Source organism: Euprymna scolopes, chromosome 33 (assembly GCF_053919585.1).
Source record: "Euprymna scolopes isolate OS-2025 chromosome 33, ASM5391958v1, whole genome shotgun sequence".
NCBI lineage: Eukaryota > Metazoa > Mollusca > Cephalopoda > Sepiida > Sepiolidae > Euprymna > Euprymna scolopes.
The window spans coordinates 79594751-79605002 of NC_136514.1; positions in this window are offsets into that span (position 1 = coordinate 79594751).

Here is a 10252-nt window from a genome sequence, read left to right on the forward strand (position 1 = left end):
TTTTTTAATTTTTTTTATTATTAATTTAAATTTTTTTTCCCATCTTTTTTAATAATTTCTTCTGCCTCATCTTTCCTCTTCATATATCCAGACTCTTTCCCTCCCCATTATCTGTCAGGAACAAAATTAAATGTGGGGCTAGGGAGGGGGAATACATTGCACCTTATTTTTTTATATATATATATATATATATATATATATATATATATATATATATATATATATATATATAAACAGATTATGGGTTAGTAGGTAACCAGTAATAATTCCTGTGATATTCACACCTATTAATGACATCATTCTTAATTATTAAAGGAATTTTATTTTATACGAATAATGGGGGGATATAACAAAAAGAAAGTTAATATAATCGTTTTTATTATGAAGGGCTCTGAACAGTTCCATAGTGTTCCATAATTTTACATTTTCAATCATTCAAAATGTAATTGCTAAAACGAAGTTTCATAGTCTTTATGTAATCATTATCATTGTCCTTTTTTGCTTACATCAAGTTATGACAAAAAGTTTGCCATGATGCAGAGACTTGTTATTTGATTATGTAAACCAATCTTCTGATTGGTTGAAACTTTATATGAAAGAAGGAAAAGTGTCATTGTTAAGTATAATCTGATTGGTCGATTGCAGTATAACTTTTTTTTCTTTTTTTTTTTTTTTTGTCATGTACATTGTGTACTGGCTGGATTGTTGGTTGCTTTTTTTTTTCTTTTTTATCCATAAAATTTCGGTTACTGTATTTTCCAACTGTTGTATTGGGTGACTGGGTAATTTCAAACTACCCTTTTAGTTTAATCTACAAGGATAGATTCCTTGTTTGAGGAGAAGTTATCATTATGTCTTTTTAATTTTGCTATTTTCATTAATATCGATCATGTTTCAACTACGTTTTGGCTCTGTTGTTTCTTTCCATACATTTCAGGTGTATTTCTCATTTACAGAGATGTTCTTCGCATATTCAAGTACGATTAACCAGTTATGTTTTATTTTTAAATTCATAAACACTGATGGGGATGAAAGGAAGAAGTTGCTCAACAACCAGTGACGTGAATTCTCCGCTTTTCAGCTGAATCATTCTTTTTATAATTTAAGAAAAACGGAGTTCAATTTTTTTTTTTTTTATGAGAAAAGGCCAAATCACTATTTCTTTCTCTTGCGTTATCTATTTTCCTCTTTTCCCTTTCTTCTCATCCTCTCTCCGTCACATTTGGTCTTGACTTGCCTCACCATCTTTCTCCTTCTCTGAAAATTCAAACAATTTTGGAGGTAGAAGACTTTTGTTTTATCAATGAATGTCTTCCTCTCTTCTTTAAAACATATCAGTCGATGATTTCAGTATGAAAAAAATTTTTTTTAATTAATTAAAAAAATTTTGCTAAGTCCGTTTCCATTCTATCTCTCCCTCCCACTTCCAAGAAGATTCTACTTTTTCTTATTAAGATGTCCCCACACATCTCTGAGCAACCTATGTAGACTGAGCTTAATATATTTGGAAAATAAGATGTTTGAAAAAAATCTTACTATATGTTACGTTGTTTAATCATTATCGATCAACGTTATATATTAAATGTCGATTAAAAAAGGATCAACGATTTACTAATGTGTCAGAAAGTACAAAAAAATTTCTAATGTCTCAAAAAATGCAATGTTTCTAAATGCATTTGCTTATGTCAAGTGAGGCATACGTGGTCATAGATTTGAAAGTAAATTGCAAGATGATCCGGATATATGTGGGAAATATAATCAGCAAGAAATACTTATTTAAATATGCGCAGAAAACATCACGGTAAATGTAGAATACACCTGAATAAGGGCAGTGTTTTTAAAAAGATACACCTGATAAAAGTTGGAGATTACATTGTCGAAAACGTGAAAATAACAATGTTGATGAAAATTATAGTTTGAATAATGCGAAAAAATATTGATGTTAATTTGTACAATAATCCCAAGAAAAATCTGAAACTATTCTGGAAATAATTTGTAGAATGTTTCTACACCAATCATCTAAATAAGTAGATTAAAACAGTTTTAAGTGTTGTAAGTTGAACCAATGAAAGACAACTCATCTAACGATAAATGATGTTGACGAAAATAGTGAATAACAAAAAAAGCAAAAAAAAACTTGTATAATCTCTTCTCTACCCAAACTTTCTATTAGCCTCAGTATGTGAATAGCTTAGAAGCCTTTACTTAATAAAAGTGATAAGTATTCGAACACAAACCTACAAATACCAATGATATTTCAGCCCACTTCTCCCAGCCCCATCTGTGGGGAATTAGGCCTGGAATACTTGCATCTTCATAATTTTGTCTTTAGGATACAATTCTTTTAGGTTTATTTAAAAAAAAAAAAAAAAAAAAATGTCCAGCCGCTTTCCAATTATTAGGTTGTCCAAAAGGTAATAGCATTTATTTTTTTTTCATTTTAATTTTAGGATCTGTTCCATGTATGATATACTTTATTTCTATGATGAAATTATCCTTAATTGTTTACATCAAAAATCGAAGAAAAAAATGCTTTTTATTTTTTTTATTTTTATTTTTTTTTTTTTTGGACAACCTAATTATTATTGCTCGTAAAACCTTTTTTTAATTTTCTTTTTGTATTCTCTCTTTGTTTCCCTTGCTATAAATTTAACAGATGTTGTTACCGCTGACACATAACAAAAGGGAAGATAACAAATGAGGACGTTTATCCAACACCTTTTGCCACTGTGAACCCTATTTATCTGTTTCGTTTATTTCATCTTGTATGTTTTCATTTATTAAACCAAGTTTGTTTCCGCAACTTTGGTCTTCAAAATATGTTGGTATAAAAAAAAAACCGGCAGAATTGTGTGGAAGTATGAGTGTGAATTGGAATGCCCCAATTAACATTTCTTTTTGTTTATAAAATTCAGTTGCATGGGCAAAAAATCCAGAGAAAAAAAACAACAACCTGTATTATATAATAAATATCAAAAGATGTAAACAAAAAAGTGAAAAATGAATGATTTTTTTTGTTCCTTTTTGAGGGCCTGTTTGCCAATACTATACAGCATTAGAAGAAGGACTGTTTTTAATGTTGTCTGCCCCTCAACAAAAAAAAAAAAGACAAAGACATTAATAATGCTTGATTGTGCGTGTGTGTTTGCTAATAATCCGAGACAAAACAACGTAGCCTGTGACTAGCCTTTCATTCTATTTTTCAGATGTGTGACAATTCTCTGTAGCCTTTTTGTTATAAATACCTCACTTTTTCACAGGCAATTTCTTTTCTGTTTTTTGTTCTCTACGAATTGAAAATTTACCAGCAAAATAACTCCATTTTATTTATAGTATATATTCACCAAGTTGGATGTTTCAACCCTGGAAAATTGGAAACATCTGATTTATCTCCTGTCCTTTGTTTTGGTGTCATATTTTCGAATACCTAAACATTATTTAAAGGTGAAATTAAAAAAATATATATATACTCTCTTAAATTATATTGAAAACAGACAGTGGTACAACATTTAGATATTCATGGATATATAAAACAGCTGCTGTTGAATTTTTTTTTAATTTTTTTTTTTTTTAATCAAATTTACTTAAGTAATTTTTAAAATGAGAATTTTAATCAATTTTTTTTTTTTTTAAATTTGAATACATTTTTTATTGTATAAAAGAAATTCAAATATATTTAATTTTTTCATTTTTCTTTTGTTACTAACTCTTTGCCCACTTTGCAGTAAACTAAATATAGCCCATACTACCCATTCTTACGCCCAGCAGCTGTATTTCAACATTCATAATGATCATTTAAATATTTTTTAAATGAATCTTGTATACACAAATATATGCACAAACCTAATTTTATATAAATATCTATTTGCTATAATATTATGCCAGCCACACATTAGACTTCAGACCTAAATTGCATCGCATTTGACACGTCGACATTTCAGTTTATCCAGCCATTTGTTTTATTTTTCTTTTCAGCATATTTTTCCATCATGCTCAAAAACAAGTAAAAAATTTTGTGCTTATGATTTTATAGTATGCTAGCCTGGGTGCTCGGCGTTGCCCAGGTGTTTGTAGGTGTGTGTTGAGCAAAAAAAAAAAAAAAAAAAGTTGTGGTAGGCAGGCTCGAACTTGTGACGCAAAGGTGGAAAAGAAAGTGGAGGTGTGTGTAAGGGTGTTGGTTGAGCAAAAAAAAAGGGAAAATTGCAAGCGCAAAAAAAGTGGTAGTAGGCAGGCAGGCTCGAACCCGTACCGTGAAGGAGGAAAAGAAAGTATTAAAAAAAAAAAAAAAATAAGTGATGCGTCAGCTGTTGTGCCCATTGCCAAACGGGAAGTGATGTAGCTTTAAATTAAGGCTAGACAATCGAAAAGAGGCGATGACTTTCGAAAATATCGGCAAAAAAGCAACCCCTCCCTGTAGAATAGTGCTCAGTTGAGAGTGAAGAAGTCAATGTTTTTGGACAATTTTTCGATATTTGTCGTCCAAAGGGTCGCACTTCAAAATGATATCGATCTTGTGAAAATCCGTCGCCTTTATCAAAAGTTTTTGCGAGACATACAAACATACATACATTTAAACAGACAGGTGAGATTTATATTAAAGACTAGCGGGAGGTACCCGGCGTTGCCCAGGTGTTTGTAGGTGTGTGTATGGGGGGGGGGATAAGTAATAACACTCTTAAAAAATTCGGAAAAACCAAAACAAAAAAAATCAGAAAAAAAAACATGCAATCTTAAGATAACAACGTTGTGTGTGCATGGGGGGGGGTAAGAAAAAGCCCCGGTGTTTAGAGGTGTAAAAGAAAAAAAGTTTTGGTCGGAAGGTGGGCTTGAACTCGAAGCCTCGAGGATAAGGCAAAAAAAAAAGAAAGCATGACGCGTACGCCAAAGAGAAGAGCTAAGTAGTGACAAAATGAAATGTTTTAAAAAACTAGCACGTTAAACTAACATGAACGTTTTCTAGGTCAAACATGACGTCATGGTCGCAGTAGACGTGGAAAAGGCAAAATGAAGGAAGGATTTTTTGCTACATTCTTCCTGTACAAAACTGATGATTTTAGGGTGAAGGAATTAATGTTTGTGGCCAATTTTTCGATATTTGTCGGGCGAAGGTTGGAGCTGTAAAATCATACCTATCTAGCGAAAATCCGTGGCCCCTGTCAAAAGTTTTTGCAAGACACACACACACACATACACACATTTTCGCTTTTATATATATTCAAACTCACAACCTTTAGATAAATTGTGCAAAAAACCTGACACATTACTCGCTCGGCCAGCAATAAAGAGTAGCTGAAACATGTTTGAATTTATTTAAAAGTATTAAAAAGAGAATTAACACGTGTCCGCAATAAAAATTAACTCTGCTGCTTCTTATTAATGAGGTCAAATAGAAGTAGCGGAGTTAACTTTTGCTGCGGGACAGCTTTTGGGTTTGTTTACCCAACTTTGGCTGGTTGTTTCCTCAAGATGTTGGGGTGGGGGGACCAGCTCCCCATAAAAAGGGGATTATCCAGATTGAATAGCAATTGTCTGATATAAAGAGTTTGACCTCCACATTGATCAAAGCTGATTGCTTCTGGACTTCCCCATTGCGATTGCCGGGAACGATGCCTTAGCTTTGAATTAGTTTCGGTTTTATACAAAAAAGCTGAATGAACACAAGACGGGCTGAAATAGCAATAATTTTGTAAAAGTCGCTGTAAATAAATCTAGACGCAACACGTGTTCGCAAATCGTACATATTATTATCTAGGGGCTATATAAACAGTTCTAAGCGATAGTAACCCCTCCCCCCCCCCCGGTACTGTCAGCGTAAAAAGCCTTTTCGAGACATACAAAAAATGCACACACGTATTTGCCTTTTATATATATAGAAGATTATATATATAGATTATGATTATTTTTATTTATATGATGTTATAGTATTACCATTTACTCAGTAGGAGTAGTCACACAGGCTATCATCAAAGATTTTTCTTTTTTCTTTTTTTTTTTCTTTTTCTTTCTTTTTTTTTACATGGGAGTCACCACTTATCAAGGCCCGGAAGCCACTCGGGGATAAGGGTTATTGCGTGTACAGTAGTCAGTGGGATAATATCATAGCAATCTTTAGTAATGGAGATTTGATAAAGTGTCTTACTTTAGGGGGGGGCGGTTTATCAGGAATTTGTTTATGTGGGACTTGAAAACATCCAGGTTGTAGTCAGGTGGGAAATGGAAGAGAGTTCCACAGGCGTGCACTTCTAAGAAAGAAGCTTTGTTCGTGGAATCTACACTTTGATTTAGGCACAGATAAAGAATTGGGAAAATTACTAACAGTGGTTTCAGCTAGACGGATGTTTTTCGTGAAAGATTGGCGATGAGGGACCAGAGATTGGAGCTCAGATGAGCAGTTGCCATGGAAATAACGGTGGGAGGGAGGTGTTAAAGTGTCTCTAATTCTCTCTTTTGTTGCAGATGCACAGGTGGGCCTCTTCCAAGTCATAACTTAATCACAAGAGGTTAACAGAAGAAGTCTCCAAGCAGCAGAGACAATTCCAGTTGCTTACTCAGTGAAGGAACTAAGGTGTCTAACAGTGGTAGCAGAGCAGCAATCAAAAAAAAAAAAAAATGGCCCAAGCACATGTATTCACCGATAAGGCGCTTCCACCTTTTGATAAAGAGAAGGATGATTACCAAAAATGGTTGAAGAAATTTAATATTTGGAAATCAATTACAGATGTCGACAAAAGAAACATGGTGGATTGCTGATTTTACACCTAGATGAAGCGACTCAAGATAGTCTTAGAAGCACTAGGAAATACTGATATTACTACAGATACAGGTTCAGATAAAGTTATTTTAGAATTGTCTAAACTCTTTGAAAAAAAAAAACTATCAGCGCTTTTGAAGTGTATGAAAATTTTGAACTCTACAAAAGACCACAGTCTCTTACTATTCCAAATTATATAACAGAATTTGAACTTAGATGGAATAAGGCAAAAACACATGGCATGACTATGTCAACAGACATACTTGCTTATCGTTTGCTGAAATCGGCAAACTTACCTCAACATCAAGAACAACTAATGAGAGCCACAGTCACTGAATTAAATTATAAGATGTGTGAACAAATAAAAAAATAGTCTCCGAGCAGCAGAGAATATTCCAGTTGCTTACTCAGTGAAGGAAGTAAAGTGTCTACGTGTTCGTTACAGCTCTACTTTCAACCGAGTCATTGTTTTGTTCACCACACTCTTTTCTTCTACCTCTTCTTTTACACACGTCCGTTCGCTTTAGTGACTAAAAATCGTCTCTCCTCCCGCTTTCTTATTATTTTTCTTTCTTATTTATGGTACCAGGGTACGAGATTCCACGAGACTTTTTTCCACATAAAAGCCTGCGGGCGCCATCTTGATTTTCAATTTGTACTCTGCAGGCACAAACGCGCAGCCGCTTTAACGGTAAGCCACTTCTTTCTCCACACTCCCCCCTGATCTCATGATCACAGAGACGGCAGGGGGGGTGGCGATCGCTGCTGTCGGGTGCTTCTGCGAAGGGGGACAGTGCTGCTCTCGTCTTCGCGTGCGCTCTCATCCACCGCCTGATGGTTATGGAAGGCTTCATCTCCTTGGAGGCTGCTTGATAGGGATGGTGCAAACCAAAGCGATGGCCCACTCGTCTCAGAGTCAGAGTCACTCTCATCATCCACTGGAGGTGGTACATGTGTCGCCAGCCATAGGTCCCTAACGTGACTGGGTACGCCATCAACCTGGACACACTGCTGACTCACCACATCGGTCACTGTGCCCCGTTTATACTTGTCAATACATCGGTTTCCTGGCGGCTTCACCCAGACAGCATCCCCTTTGGCATATTGATTCCGTTCTATCTCAGTGGCCACAGTTGTATCGGGGTGGATTCCTTTTTCTCGGACATGGTACTTATAGATTGCGTTTGCAGGCGCTGGCTGCAATTGCTTTGATGCTGCGATGGCTTCTCTCAGCTATACCATTGCCAGAAGGCACATAAGCGTATCTAAGCTGCAGCCGCACACCCCATTCTTGCAATAACTGCCTCATCTGATGGCTGCAAAAGGCTGGGTCGTTGTCCGTCAGCACTTCATCGGGCGCACCTCTTTCACAGAACACGGATGACAGCTGGCGAATAATGTTGCAAGAGTCCTGGCGCCCGAAGAGTCTCCAGACCGCAGACAGTGGTGAATGCTCTGATGAACTGCAATCACTTGTGCCCCCACGACGCGAGCACCCTCGACAAACACGACAGGCTACTAGATCCCACCTCCACACTGTAGAGGTCCCTAGATGTAAAAGATCTTTTTACTCCAATAGTTTCTTCCCCAGAACCGCAAGACTCTGGAATTCCATTCCAGGTCCCTGCTTCCCCAACAGTACTGACGTGCAGAAGTTCAAGTGTAACGTGAACCGACACCTTGCTGCCCAAATCCCTACATAGTACCCCAGTAGTTGTTGCCCCTGATAGTAGCCCCCTACACCAAAGTGGCAATTTGCCTTGTTTGGGGTGAAAATGTAATAAAAAAAAAAAAAAAAAATGTGTAGACCCCTAATCGGTGAGGGTAAGGAAGTGGTTGCCACCGTAGTGTGTGATGTCCATGCCCACTCTCTGCCACTTAGCACTCACTCCCAACTCCCCTTTCTTCCATCGTGCTGGAGCTGGGTTGATGGATTGGCAGGCCTCGCAACTTTCCACCATTCTCCGGATATCTTTTATTTCTACTCCTGGATCAATCATCTTGACAAAGTACAGTGTCCGCTTGATGCCAGGATGTCCACACTGTCGATGAATGTCCATGATGCGCGCTGCATCCACATTACACACAACTGCTGCACATGTGTTTTGCAGATTATCAGAATCTCTCCGAGCACCAGCCAGAAGCGATCGTTGAGGGACTCTTGTCAGAGCATCTGCTCTGTTGAGCGCAGACCTGATCAACACTATGTTCACGGTCAGGTCGTACTCTGTGATGGTGTCGACCAAGGTGGCAAGCCGTCTTCGAATTAACATCTCACTTGATGCTCGTGTCGTCAATGCATCGTTTATCCACCGATAAGTGCATGCCGAGTCAGTCATGATATGTAGAACCTTGGCTTGCCATTGAAGCACCAAGTTAACGCCCTTCAATGTGGCATCAAGTTCGGCCAGGTTTATGTGCCTCAAATCATTCTCTGGCCGAAGCCAACAGGCATCTTCAATAATGGAATCATTAACTGCAAGGGCAACTCCAAGGGCCAGTGAACTAGCATCCACCCAGACCGTGAACTCATTCCTGCTGATGCATCACTTTCCCTGAACGGGGTCATTACTGGTCACCCTGGACACAGTCTCTGTCAGCATGCTCCTTAGGGTGACATCGTGTACTGCATCGTCCCATCCCAATGACACGGCTGTTGCACGCCTTTTTATGGCCGCCACGGCCACCCTGAGCCAACCGCACACAGGGAAATAGCCTACCATCTTTCCACAGAGCGAAAACACTGTTCGTCGAGTGATGTTTGATGGGACCTTGGGGACGTGACTTCCTCTTCTCCAGCAAAGTCCCTCCTTGCTATTGCGCACGTGCAGGCCGAGAACTTTTGCTCCATCGCACAGACGCTCTAGTTCCTTACATGTCAGTCCAAAGCTCTCAAAGTGCATTATAACCGATTGCGCTGACATGAGGCTCTCATTGACGAATATATCATCGATGTATGAGGATGTTGCCTGTTGCACTGCCTTATCTTGCTGCCGGATAGCATGCATGATTGCTGTCATAATGCCTGGTGCCACATTTAGACCGAACCCTAGCCTGGTTAGACAATATTGGGTTCCTCCAATTTCCACATTCTGAAATGGCCGCAATTTCCTCTCAATGTGTATTTGCAGATAGGCCCTGTGTAGGTCCAGAGTTGCCACGTTTGATCCCTGCTTTCGCCACTCCCTTAATTTGAGTGCACACACATCAGCCCTTGCCGTATATGGGTCGACATGCTCATTGAGCTCACGGTAGTCTAGGACGGGGCGGACCTTTTGTTTGGTTTCTTGTACGACGGCCATCAAGGGAATCAGCCCTCGCGGGGGGCCAAGCTCATCCTCTGGGTATGGAAGAAGCCAGCCATTGTCGATCCACGTCTGCAGTTCTTCTTCATACTGTTCCCTTAGCCACATGGTTGGGGGATATTCCGATAACCGGTTCCGCAAGGATATTGGTGGCTGATCATTTGACCACTTCCAAGACGCCATCCATGCATTGGTG